The following is an 11,487-nucleotide window of genomic DNA, read 5'->3' as shown; positions in this document are numbered from 1 at the left end:
AGTTTCCTTGTATATTGCCTCCACTTTCACCAAAATCCACAGAATGATTGAATAGATTTAGAATAGATCAAAACATGCCAGCATCCTTTCACTGTGTAAATCTTCACATGCACAGTAATACTCCCCATAGTTATCAAACTTGCCAAGTGTACTGCTGTTAGTTATGACTATTGCAAAACATATTTAAAGAGCCTTAGCGTGACAAAGTTACAACAGTTGTGTTCATGGAAACACTCGTGGTGTCAACAGAAAACAAAATAAGGCACAGAAGCGAACGGATATCGAACAATTCTCAGCACTGTTTTGTTATTAGGCTCATTTTGCACACTCTGCGCTATTTGGTGTTTACACGTTTTCTTCTCTGCAGTATTTTTTCTTTTACTTCAGTTGTGTGACCAAAAATGCTCTCCACCATCACAATTCATGCAAAAGCAAGTGTTTTGCAAGACCTTGTGCTATTGACATAAGCAGCTGAGTCATGTTCGCGTTGATACAGAACAGACTTTGACACAGTGGCCGTTCAGTGTCAGTGAAATCACATCAGGCAAGGAAATTAAAGATGGGGACACACTTCAAATCAGCTGTTATTCTGACCAAAGACCATACCAGTTTGATCTGCTTCACATAATTTCAAATTAAGTTTTCATTTTGAGCTCAATAAACCGTTCACTGACAAAGAACTTTAGTTTTTGCAAACAAATACAAGATTTTGTATGAACCACCACTTTTCAAATTATCCATAGTCATAAAGACCAGAACATCGAGACCCAGACACAGTCACAAGTTTAATAGTCTTTATTAGGAACATGAGAACTTCAACAAGAATTTGGAGTTGGTAAGCAAGAGTAGGATTATTTACAGGGGCCAGACTGAGGACTCTTTGGTAAAGGAGACCCCACAGTGAGTGAGACCTGGAACAGGAAAGTATAGTGATCGAAAAAATGAAGGGAACTTTTTAATCAGAGTACAGCATCGAGTCAGTTGAACTTGTGGGATACTGATGTGATCAGTTAAGTAAGAGAGGGGGTTGTTTCAGCCACTTTGGTGTTAAATAAAGTAACAGTAGCAGAACTAGAGGGGCAAAAATGAGACACCCCCCAAAACAGGAATGGGTTTACAAGTGGAGGTCACTGACATTTTCCCCTCATCATATTTTCTGACTGTTTTTTTTTGTTTTTGGCTAGGATTAGTGTTAATACTTGTAGAATGAGGAGATACCTGCACAGGTAGTCCAACTCCTTCAGGATGCCAGATCAATACAGAATAGCCAGAAGTTTTGATATGTCTCTTAACAGTCTCAAAAGCATGGACGAGATTCCAGGAGACAGGCAGTTACTCTAGGACACTGCTGGATAGAAGGTCCTTAACCCACCAGCACGAGTGCTATCTGCTCCTTTGCGCAAGAAGGAACAGAATGAGCTCTGCCCGAGCTACAAAATGATCTGATGAGCAGGACAGTGGTGTGAATCTCTCTGACAAACAATCACAAACAGACTTCATGAGGGTGGCCTGAGAGCCCCCTTCCTCTGCTGGGCCCTGTGCTCACTGCCGGGCACTGTGAAGTCTGACTTACCACAGAATACCAGAATTGGCAGGTCTACCACTGGTGCCCTGTGCTTTTCACAGATGAGAGCAGGTTCACCCTGAACATGTGACAGACTTGAAAGACTCAGCTGAAGCCGTGGAGAACGTTTTGCTGCCAATAACATTATTCAGCATGACCGGTTTGGTGATGGGATCAGTGATTGTCTGGAGAGGCATATCCATGGAGGGACACACAGACCTCTACAGGGTAGACAATGGCACCCTGACTGCCACACACACCATAGAGAAACTAGGAAAAGAGGACAAAACGTAGAAAGTAGACATCACAGGAGTGACAACAATTCAGCAGAAAATGGAGGTAAGAGGCAGTACAAAGCAACAATGAGATGATGGAAGCCTGACAGGAAAAGAGAAGGGCAGAGCGAGAGGGAGGGAAGGAACAGAGACTGGGCCTGCTGGGTAACCTAATGTATAAGGAGGAAATGCATTCTGGGAATTACTTCTCCACGGCTGAGAACTTGTTTCAGTTTTTTCTGTGAACACTTTACTCACATGAACTGATGTCGAATCAGTTGCCATACAATTTAAACTCACTTTTGTTTTCTCTTTGCAGCAAATCACAAGCACAATAATTAACGTCTTCGAGTTGAGAATGATTTATGAATGCATCATCAAGCAAGTATACAGTCAAGAGCTACCTGTTATTTATAACACCCAGCATCTAAAACATGTTGATATCTGTGCACTTTTAGAACTTGAACTTGTTGACTGAAACAATTAAAAAAAAACCAATATGACTGTGACAGAGTGTGTGACATGCCATTTTAATTAGCATGGGATTCCAAAATGAATAAAGCCTTTGTAGTGTAGAAACAATCCTGCGGCTTGGACTGAAGCAGATGATCACAGAGGACCAGTCATGCAAGCAGACTGACACAAAATGAGCTCATCTTCCTTTGCAATGACAAAAGGCCAAAAGAGTATGAAGCTGAGTGGCATTTTTATTGAAGGCATCACAAGAGACGTGTTAACAGCAGAATTTGATATTTTCTTTATTCAATTTGACTTTCTTGTGACAACAACATGACAATTCTGCATTTAAGCCATTATCTGTATGCGTGCAGACGGTAATGAATAGAAGTCTACACGTCATAAAGCAGCACGGCGACCGGAGCGCTCAACACCTTGCTTAGAATGATTTGTTTAGAACAAATCTTTTCATCGTCTTCATCCTCCACGAGGACAGACAGAAAGTGCTGAGTGCTCCAGGGCACCTCCTTGGTCTCGGATGCCAGCACACGGATGCAGTCGATGTCTTTCTTGAAGGTGAACTTCACCACGGAGGGGGTCTTCTCCTTATCGGCATCTTCACCAGACTGGGAAACGATGAAGGCATCAATCTCCACAGCCTTCTCTGTGATGAACACTCGAACGTTCCTCTTGCTGTTGTTGCTCAATTGACATGCAGTGCTGATGTTGCCCATTTTTCCAAAGGTGTGATTAGTCAGGAGGCTGAGTGGAGGCTGAGACAGACATATTGCTTAAATTCTGAGCATCTCATTATCTAAAAACCCACATGTGTGGGGAGTATTGATCCATATTTCATTCTTTATATTTCATTTTTGTTCCTAAATATGTTTTTTTTAAACAAATTAAGCTTGTGATCAAAAACTTCATAATACTTTAACACTTCACAATATGTCCCATGACCAAGACCATAATTCCCCTGTAATTAAACAGAATTTAAATGTATTTTATTCGAAAATTAGAATGTAATTATATTTGCCTACACATAATTAAAGATAGACACACCAGAAATAGGTCAAGTTCTTACAGGAACCTAATAAAATATTATGCTTTAAGTAACTGAAGCACTAGGTAATGACATTTTAGTATTGTTGGTATTATGGAGTGGATTAATCTTGACATTTTTACATCTTTATTCATTGTGACATCCATGTCTGATGCTCTCCTCTTTTTATTTTACCAATATAAACACAATAAAGACTGTTCTCCCTTACTAGCTTACAAGAAAAAAATAAAGCTAACCCTAAGTCTATCAAAATTTGCACATCTATGTGACCTTTTTCCTTTCACAATAACTGTTTAAACATAACAGTTTGACAATTATTCTAACTGTAGTTCTTTATTGCACTCTGAATCTCTATGATATGTCTCTTCACTTATGCTTATTTCACTATCTCTGATATGACAGCCAGGAATGCTTTAACTGTTTTAACTTTATACATTTAAAAATGCTCATGTGCTTTCAATTTAGGTACCAAAATAAGCTATCCTCTGCAGTTTCTTAAACAAATCAAATATAGACTGAGTTCTTACCTGCTGATTCAGTGAAGGACAGGTGACAATAATGCGCTGTTACTGTAGCTGCTCACCTGAGCTGTGCGTGTCTTACGGACAAAGTCTGATAATATGCAAAAAGATGAAAAGACATGAACATAAGGTAATGTACTGTATGCTTTTAAAGATTAGAAGCACCGGGTCTAATGGTTTCATAATCCAAGACTAAAGTGGCACATACAAAAAAAAGCTTTTTCAGCTTTTTTTTAAATGTGAAAAATGTAAACTAAACGACAATTATGCAATAGCAATCACAAGTTCCACTTAACATTTTAGTCTAGTCCAAAAGTAGAATGATGAAATAATGAAAGTAGGAGAACAATGTAGGCTGGCACTGCACAGGAATTAGTTCTGTCAGGTCTTGGATGCAGAGAAATAAACAGTGTGTTTACTTCACAGTGGGCTTTGAACACTGGAGGAAATCTAGAATAACAGACTTATCCTCAGGCCTCTATTGCTGCAATGTGGTAGATATAACAATACATATAACAAAGAGTATTACATCTATCTGAGTGCATATCATGCAAAAATGGCCAGCACCACTTTATTTGTGAAACTACAGAACTGCTTTCAGTTTCCACTAAGGTTTAATAACCTGACACTTCTACAAGTGTGAGACGATGAAAACTTGCCTTTGTGTAATTACAGCCTATTGTTAGAGACAGAACAGAATCTTTTATTTGCTCTGTGTTTTGCATACACAAAGTAGAGAAATGCAGGAAAGATAAAAGCATAACTGCTGGCTTCAGGCTGCCTTCCAGCACTTATTTTCAGCACAATGAGGCCCTGGCTGCTGCTGCTGCTGTCTCTGCTCGTCTCTGACCTGACTCCCCCAGGAGACGGGAACTGGGTTATGGATTACTTCAGCTGGACTTTGTGCAGAAAACTGATCCTCGGTGGACAGATGGCTCCCAAAGGGCTGAGGATACTTCGGAGCCAAACCGAGTGTACATGCTTCAAAAGAAACTACATGTATGCTGTTTTGCTACACAAACAGAGGAGCTACTCCTTCTGCTGGCCATTCACAGTCCACAGTGACCGTGGACACACTCTGTCTTTCAAAGACTTGAGAAGAATAATGCAAAGGGATCAGATTCCTGTATTGGTATGCTTGTTTTATTCAGTAATGCTGCTAAAAAAAAGGTTTCCTTTTTATGTCTTGTTCTTCATTAGGAAAACTACTCCCACCATCATCTGTATTTGTTTTTAATTTATACATGTTCCCTCTTATGCTGCTCCCTAGCTCCTCTGTGCATGAATTATCAGCATACCAGGTGGGAATGTCACATTTTGCAAAGCAGCCAAGAGTCTCCCACATTACACTACCTAAAAAGCACGAAGCTGATGACTCAGTCACAAGCTGCTTTATTTTTACACCCATTTCATGCTGCTGATAATAAGAATATCTGACATGCAGCGTGTTTTTGTGCCAGATTACAATATTTATTAGAGAGAAAAAGCCTTTTCGGGTAATGCTTTTAACTAAGCGTGACACCGTGACAGTCTCTTAGCATGTGATTTTAATATTTACTCCAGAGAATCTGCACATTTATCAAATAGAAGACGTGCGCCCCACTTCAGATGTCAAAATTTTACTCGTAACGCCACTCGACCATTTACAATAAAAACGTTTCAAACTGAGGTTTACATAAATAAATGCTTGTTGGTTTATTTCCCCTTCAAATTTAATTCGTTTTATTTAATATTTTTTGCCTCCTTATGTGTGGCCCATCTAACCCACCAGTGGGGCCTGCCCCACAATTTGTGACCAACTGGGTTAAACAGGCATATTAAAAATAGATTTCATGGAAGAACAGTTCGAACAGTTGTTCTCCCTCTACTTGCTCAGTTAACAATGGATGTGCTGCACAGTCGGGCGTGTGCTTGGAGCATATTTGTGTGTTTGCAGTGCTGCAAAAAACACAAATGCACTTTATGGTAAAGAAAGCAGATCTCAATGAGGAAAAAAATCATGGTAGATTTCTATGCTGTTATGGACTTGGTCCAGTCTGTTTTCTCTCCCCGGTCTGTCATCTGTTTCCATATCTATTATCCCCTGTCCAAGTGTCAAGTTTACATGTTTTGACATGTCACGTGACTCTCTGAGTGCTTGTTACTTCCTGTTTTATTTTGACAGTCCCAAGTCTCATGTGCGTTACGTTTAACTTTGCTTCCTCTGTTTGGTCAGTCAGATTTTGTTTCAGCTGTGTTTTCCACCTGTTGCCCATCCTCTCGTGATCCTGTGTAATTAGGTCCATAGTTTTCATCTGTTCCTTGTCATGTCTGTTACTCAAGGTTTGTGGTTTCAGTTAGTTTACTCCAGTTCAGCTCTGCTTCTTATATTGTTCAATCAGCCATTTGCCTTAAGTTAAGCCTGTCTGCCAGGTCCTTTATTTTTGGTCCTCTCTCTGACTGCCACACAACAAGCCCATGACAGTTTGATGGAAAAGAAAATAATCAAACTAGGGAGGGTTGACTTCAAAGACACCTCAGAAATCAAAGTAAAAAAGACAGCAAACATTCTGGCAGTGGCACATACTCATGAGCCATCCTGGAGGAGTAGGACTACCTGTGCAACCCCTGTAGGGTCCAGGTATCACCTGGACAGGACCCTACAAATGCAAAACTAGAGAAAAAACTGTTGGAAAAGATGAAAAGGAAAAAAATGTCAGTGGCTTCCGTCTGTAAAACCATTCCTGTGTTGGGGGTTGTCTCATTGTTGCCCCTTTAGTGCATCTGTTTCATTAACTCCAAAAGCAGCTGAAACAACAACCCCCTCTGCTACGTATATACTGTCTTAATGCTATACTCTGATCAAAAAGTGTTACTTTTTTGAGCAGCTTACATTTTCAAGTCTTATTTGATCCGACTTGGTAATTGTTCTATGCGTGTGCAGTGTTTGCGGTCTCTCAGAGTTGCCCCTCACTAACAAAGTCTCATTCAGAAGAACAAGTGCCCAAAGTGTCCAAGTCTCCAAGATGGATATTTCCATCTGGACTACAGTCATGGTGATGGAAGTTGTTTTTATGGCTCACGCATTTATCTGGAAACCTTTTTATAACTAATTCATTCTTCCTTACTTGTCACTTTAGGCCATTCTTCATTGTGGTGAAAGAAAACTTGTTCCAGCTTTCGCGATGAAGTCAAACACAGCCCTGTTTCATATTAGCGATACTCCAAAAACTAAGACTGTTAGTCAAACCAGTCACATTGCCATGGATATAATTAAAGATAGCCCTGATTCTAGACCTTCATTGTTAGTTCTCCACCGCTCCACTGTCTCAGGACAAAACCTTCAGGCTCTCTTACTGGAGAAACCCGAGGGCTGGGCAGCCACCGTCACTGCTCATTTGCAGAAAATGCTGATGGAGCAAATCTGTGTGACTACAGTTATGATTGTTTCCTGCTGTCCAAAACTTAGTGAAATTGCAGAAATGAACATCAGGAGGACCTCAAAGGAAGATTCTGAACCACTACAGACAAAACTAAATGCACCAAAGGACATTAAAATTCTCATGCAGCACAATCAAAGAGGATCTCTGAGAGCTTCAGTCGGTCAATGTGACATTTTCCATGCAGCTACTCTGCACTCTGGCACCTCTTCAAGGAAAACGTCAGATGTGTCACAGTTGAAGACACAAGGACATGAAAACATTCTTGTGAAGCAAAAGCAACTTTTGAACTTGAATGAAGACTCCACTCACCAAAGAAGTTTTCAGAAACAACTTTCTTTAAAAGCAGCATCTGGTGTGGATGATGGTGGATTTGATGTTACGAGGCAACCCCTCTTGGTATCGAAGGAGAAGAAAGGATTCAGAAATAGACCACTGAATAAGACGAGGCCCACTCAGGACGATAATAATGAATTATTTAGCTGGAAAATGATCACAAAACAACCAGAGCTCAGACACCCAGTAGGAGATAGTAAAGCAGAACAAAATGTGAATCCTATGGAAAATGGAAACCAAAAGAGATTTGCATACGTCCTACGAACACGCTCCACGCATAAAACAGATATTCATGATTTCAATGAAAAACAAATGCTGTCTGATGTGGGAGAAGAAGCCTTAATCATGTTTTTCCTGCCAGAAGCAGCGATGGAGATACAAACGGATCCAAGATCTGAAAGAAAGCACACAGACTTTAGATGGAAAGTGAATATTCCTGAGCTGGGTGACCTGCCACCCATCACTAAAGCTTTAAAGGACATCGCTATTAAACAATACGACTCAAAATGTAAATGTTTGAAAGGAAGAATATGTTTATTAGAAATCTTCGTAATAGAGAGCTTAGATAGGAAAGCAGTGAAACGTGGAAAAACTATAAAGGAACAAGTCAAGGAAACCACAGAAAAACCAGAGAACTCACAAACAACTAATATATACGACGAAACAACAAGAATAAACCACACTGAACATGAAGGAAATCTGAAACCAGAAGAGACAGTCGTACCCTCACCTCGCCCGCTCAAAATGATAACAACAGAACACATAACAGACACAACTACAGCAAACACGAAGATTAAAGACACAACAATAAGTACGGAAGTCGTCACTCAAAGCAGCACACACAAAGATGATGGACAGCCGAGCGCAGAGAGGAGACCAACAACTGGAGTGAGTCCAGAGCCCGAGGCACACACTGAGCCAGGATTTTTGAAGAATGAAACAGAAACTACGCAAGCAACGACCGTGAAGCCATTCTCGGGCCTCAGGATGAGAGAAGACGTCCTAGAAAATCTAACCAAATTTCTGAAAGACGCACAGAGTGAAGAAGAAGTTTTAAAAAGCAGGACAGAAACTGAAAGAAAGGAAGATCAAAATCATCCACGAGTGGAGCCCACACACAAGCATGCAAAAGTAAGTATTTCTTCAAGATTTCCATGAAATTTTAGATTCAATTAAATAAATTGTTGAATGTTTGGGGAAGTATATGTCCTGTTTGACTGTTAGATTCATATAACTATCATTTAAATTAGTTACATTTCATGGTAAATAAATGGTAAATGGTCTGTATTTGTATAGCGCTTTACTAGTCCCTAAGGACCCCAAGGCGCCTTACACATCCAGTCATCCACCCATTCACACACTGGTGATGGTAAGCTACATTGTAGCCACAGCCACCCTGGGGCGCACTGACAGAGGCGGGGCTGCCGGACACTGGCGCCACCGGGCTCTCTGACCACTACCAGTAGGCAACGGGTGAAGTGTCTTGCCCAAGGACACAATGACCAAGACTGTCCAAGCCGGGGTTCGAACCGGCAACCTTCTGATTACAAAGCGAACTCCCAACTCTTGAGCCACGATCGCCCCCAAAGTAATGAAATACTGCGATATTAAAACAGAAATGTTGAAAACAATCATTTTAAACCCAAATTTTGGGGTTGAAATTTCCTTTTCTTTTCAAATCCAACCAATTGAAATATTTTGAGTTCCTGTGAGATATTCGCCCTTTTGAGTTTTGATTAACACTGTAATGCCTGAACCATGAAGTAATTAAACAAACAAAAATTTCTAAAATTGCAAATACGTTTTAATTTGTATTGTTTTTGCTACGTCTGATATTTTTGTGCAATTTATTGCTCACAGTTGGGCCTCATGAGTTTGATTGTAAACATCAGGTTTTTCAGGAGAAAACAATGTCTTAATAACTCAACAAATCATTTGAGTTCAAGGGTTAACTATTTTTAACCATTAACTATTAATGTTGGCTTTTACTGTCGTCCCCTCGACATCTCGTACTGAGTTGCTCAATGATTTATTTTTTTTAGAGGCTGAGAATTTGTTTTATTTACTTCCATGCCAGTGGAAGCAATGACACCAGGGGTGCAGTGGGTTGATGGGTTAATGATGATTTTATTCACAGATATTTGCAGAAATGAAAAGTTAGAGTTAATCCAATTTGAAAGGTGAACAAATACTAAGTAACCTTAACTAAAAAAATTTGCGATTACAGTACTTAAACATACTAATCCAACAGTATTTCAACTTTTAAGTTCTACAACTTAAGAAAAATAAGGCATTCAGTTGCATTAAGTTTTTAAGGCCTGTAAATTTATTTTGGTTTGCAGTGCAATGAAGTGATAGGTGGGCCTTCAAGACAGGAAGGCCATCAAATAGATAGCTTATTGCATTATATAGTATTTTCCAAGTAAATGTTTACCTTTGAAAGAAAAAAATGGTGTTGGAAAATACTTGGCCAAAAATGATTATTAGCCCTGATAAAGTTGTAAGTAATAGTTTTGAGTAAAATGCAACTGAAAGATTTATTTATTTAAATAATTAATCATTGAGGAAAATGTGGTTTGTATAAACTGAATGTATATCAGTCAAGTGAATTTAATTTGACTGGATTGAATTATATTTAAGATTTTACATTGTACTTATGTAATAACATTGCATGGAAAATTTACATGTACTCAAATTTCTTAAACTCACTATTTTGGGCATTCATTTTGTTTTGAGTACACGATGAACAACAATGACGGTGCTGATGAAAGATCTTCTCAACAGATTTCAGGGGACACTGTGCCGCTCTGCACAGGTTTAATACATCGCACGAAAGCTGGCTGGAAACACTGCAAAGAGAGACTCGGAGGAACAAAGATGTTTGCTTCAAGGCATCCTATGGTTCCAGGTGAGCTGCAGACAGACCCTATCAGAGACGGTGACAACAGCCGACGTAATGATGAAGAAAACGAACACTTCTATTATTTTGATGGAGTCCTCAAAAGAGTTCAAAACAATTTTTACCCCCACTACAAGAGAGAGACGGAAAGTGGCGTTCCTGCAGAGAGACAAAAAAGAGACACTCGTGAAAATCTTCTCAGTTATATTCTGCGACTTACGTTAAGGAATAGGGGTCAGTGACTTCAAAAGATTAGGTGCTGAAGATGATTTCTAGAGACATGATCAGTAGTGTCTGAAAATAAGTGAAATCCACAAGGTGACCAAAGGACCTGAACGAAAAAGTATGCAATAACAAGAGCTTTATCCACAGGACAGCAAGTGGAAAGCAATGTCCTGTTTGAAGTATGCTGGATCATTCAAAACTTCTAACTTCTCTTTATATCCAGTTAAATACTGACAGTCTGAGGAACTAACAGGACAGAAAGTGAAGTTCACAGTGAAGATACTGTGAACCTGAATTTTACTGGTTAAAAAAATGTATTTCCTACCTCTGAATATAACTTAGTAGAGAGATTTGCCTAAACGTGTTCACATTTTGACTTGATGCACTTAATTGTGCACAAGCCAAGAGGGCCTGAAGTTTGCACTATGTATTATAAAAGACTTCACAGAGTAATTCTAATTCATATAATATAATTAATCAGCCTTTCTGTTTAGCAGAACTAAACAGAGCATTTATTTTCACCACAGCCTTTGTACATGACTTGTGGTTTTGATATTTTACCTGTAGTGATTGAATGTACTGGGTAAGTGGGAACACAAAATAAAACAATTACTGTGTATAAATTGTCTAGACTGGATATTTCTAGTATTTGTCGCCTGAATTTGGAGATTTTTCTGTGAACTGCGAGTTTGTGAAACATGTACAGTTAGGTCCATATGTTTTTAGACA

At 39.4% G+C, this 11,487-nt stretch overlaps 1 pseudogene; it reads left to right on the top strand.

The window, feature by feature from the left end:
* Nucleotides 1-8,378: 8,378 nt before the first annotated feature.
* LOC146384044 (uncharacterized) lies at nucleotides 8,379-11,163 on the top strand (annotated as a pseudogene).
* The last annotated feature ends 324 nt before the right edge of the window (nucleotides 11,164-11,487 follow it).

The sequence above is a fragment of the Perissodus microlepis genome, chromosome 7 (genome assembly GCF_051167445.1).
Source record: "Perissodus microlepis isolate ML-2025 ecotype Zambia chromosome 7, ASM5116744v1, whole genome shotgun sequence".
Taxonomy (NCBI): domain Eukaryota; kingdom Metazoa; phylum Chordata; class Actinopteri; order Cichliformes; family Cichlidae; genus Perissodus; species Perissodus microlepis.
The sequence above is the reverse complement of the archived record's forward strand: the minus strand, read 5'-3'. Positions and strand labels throughout refer to the sequence as shown.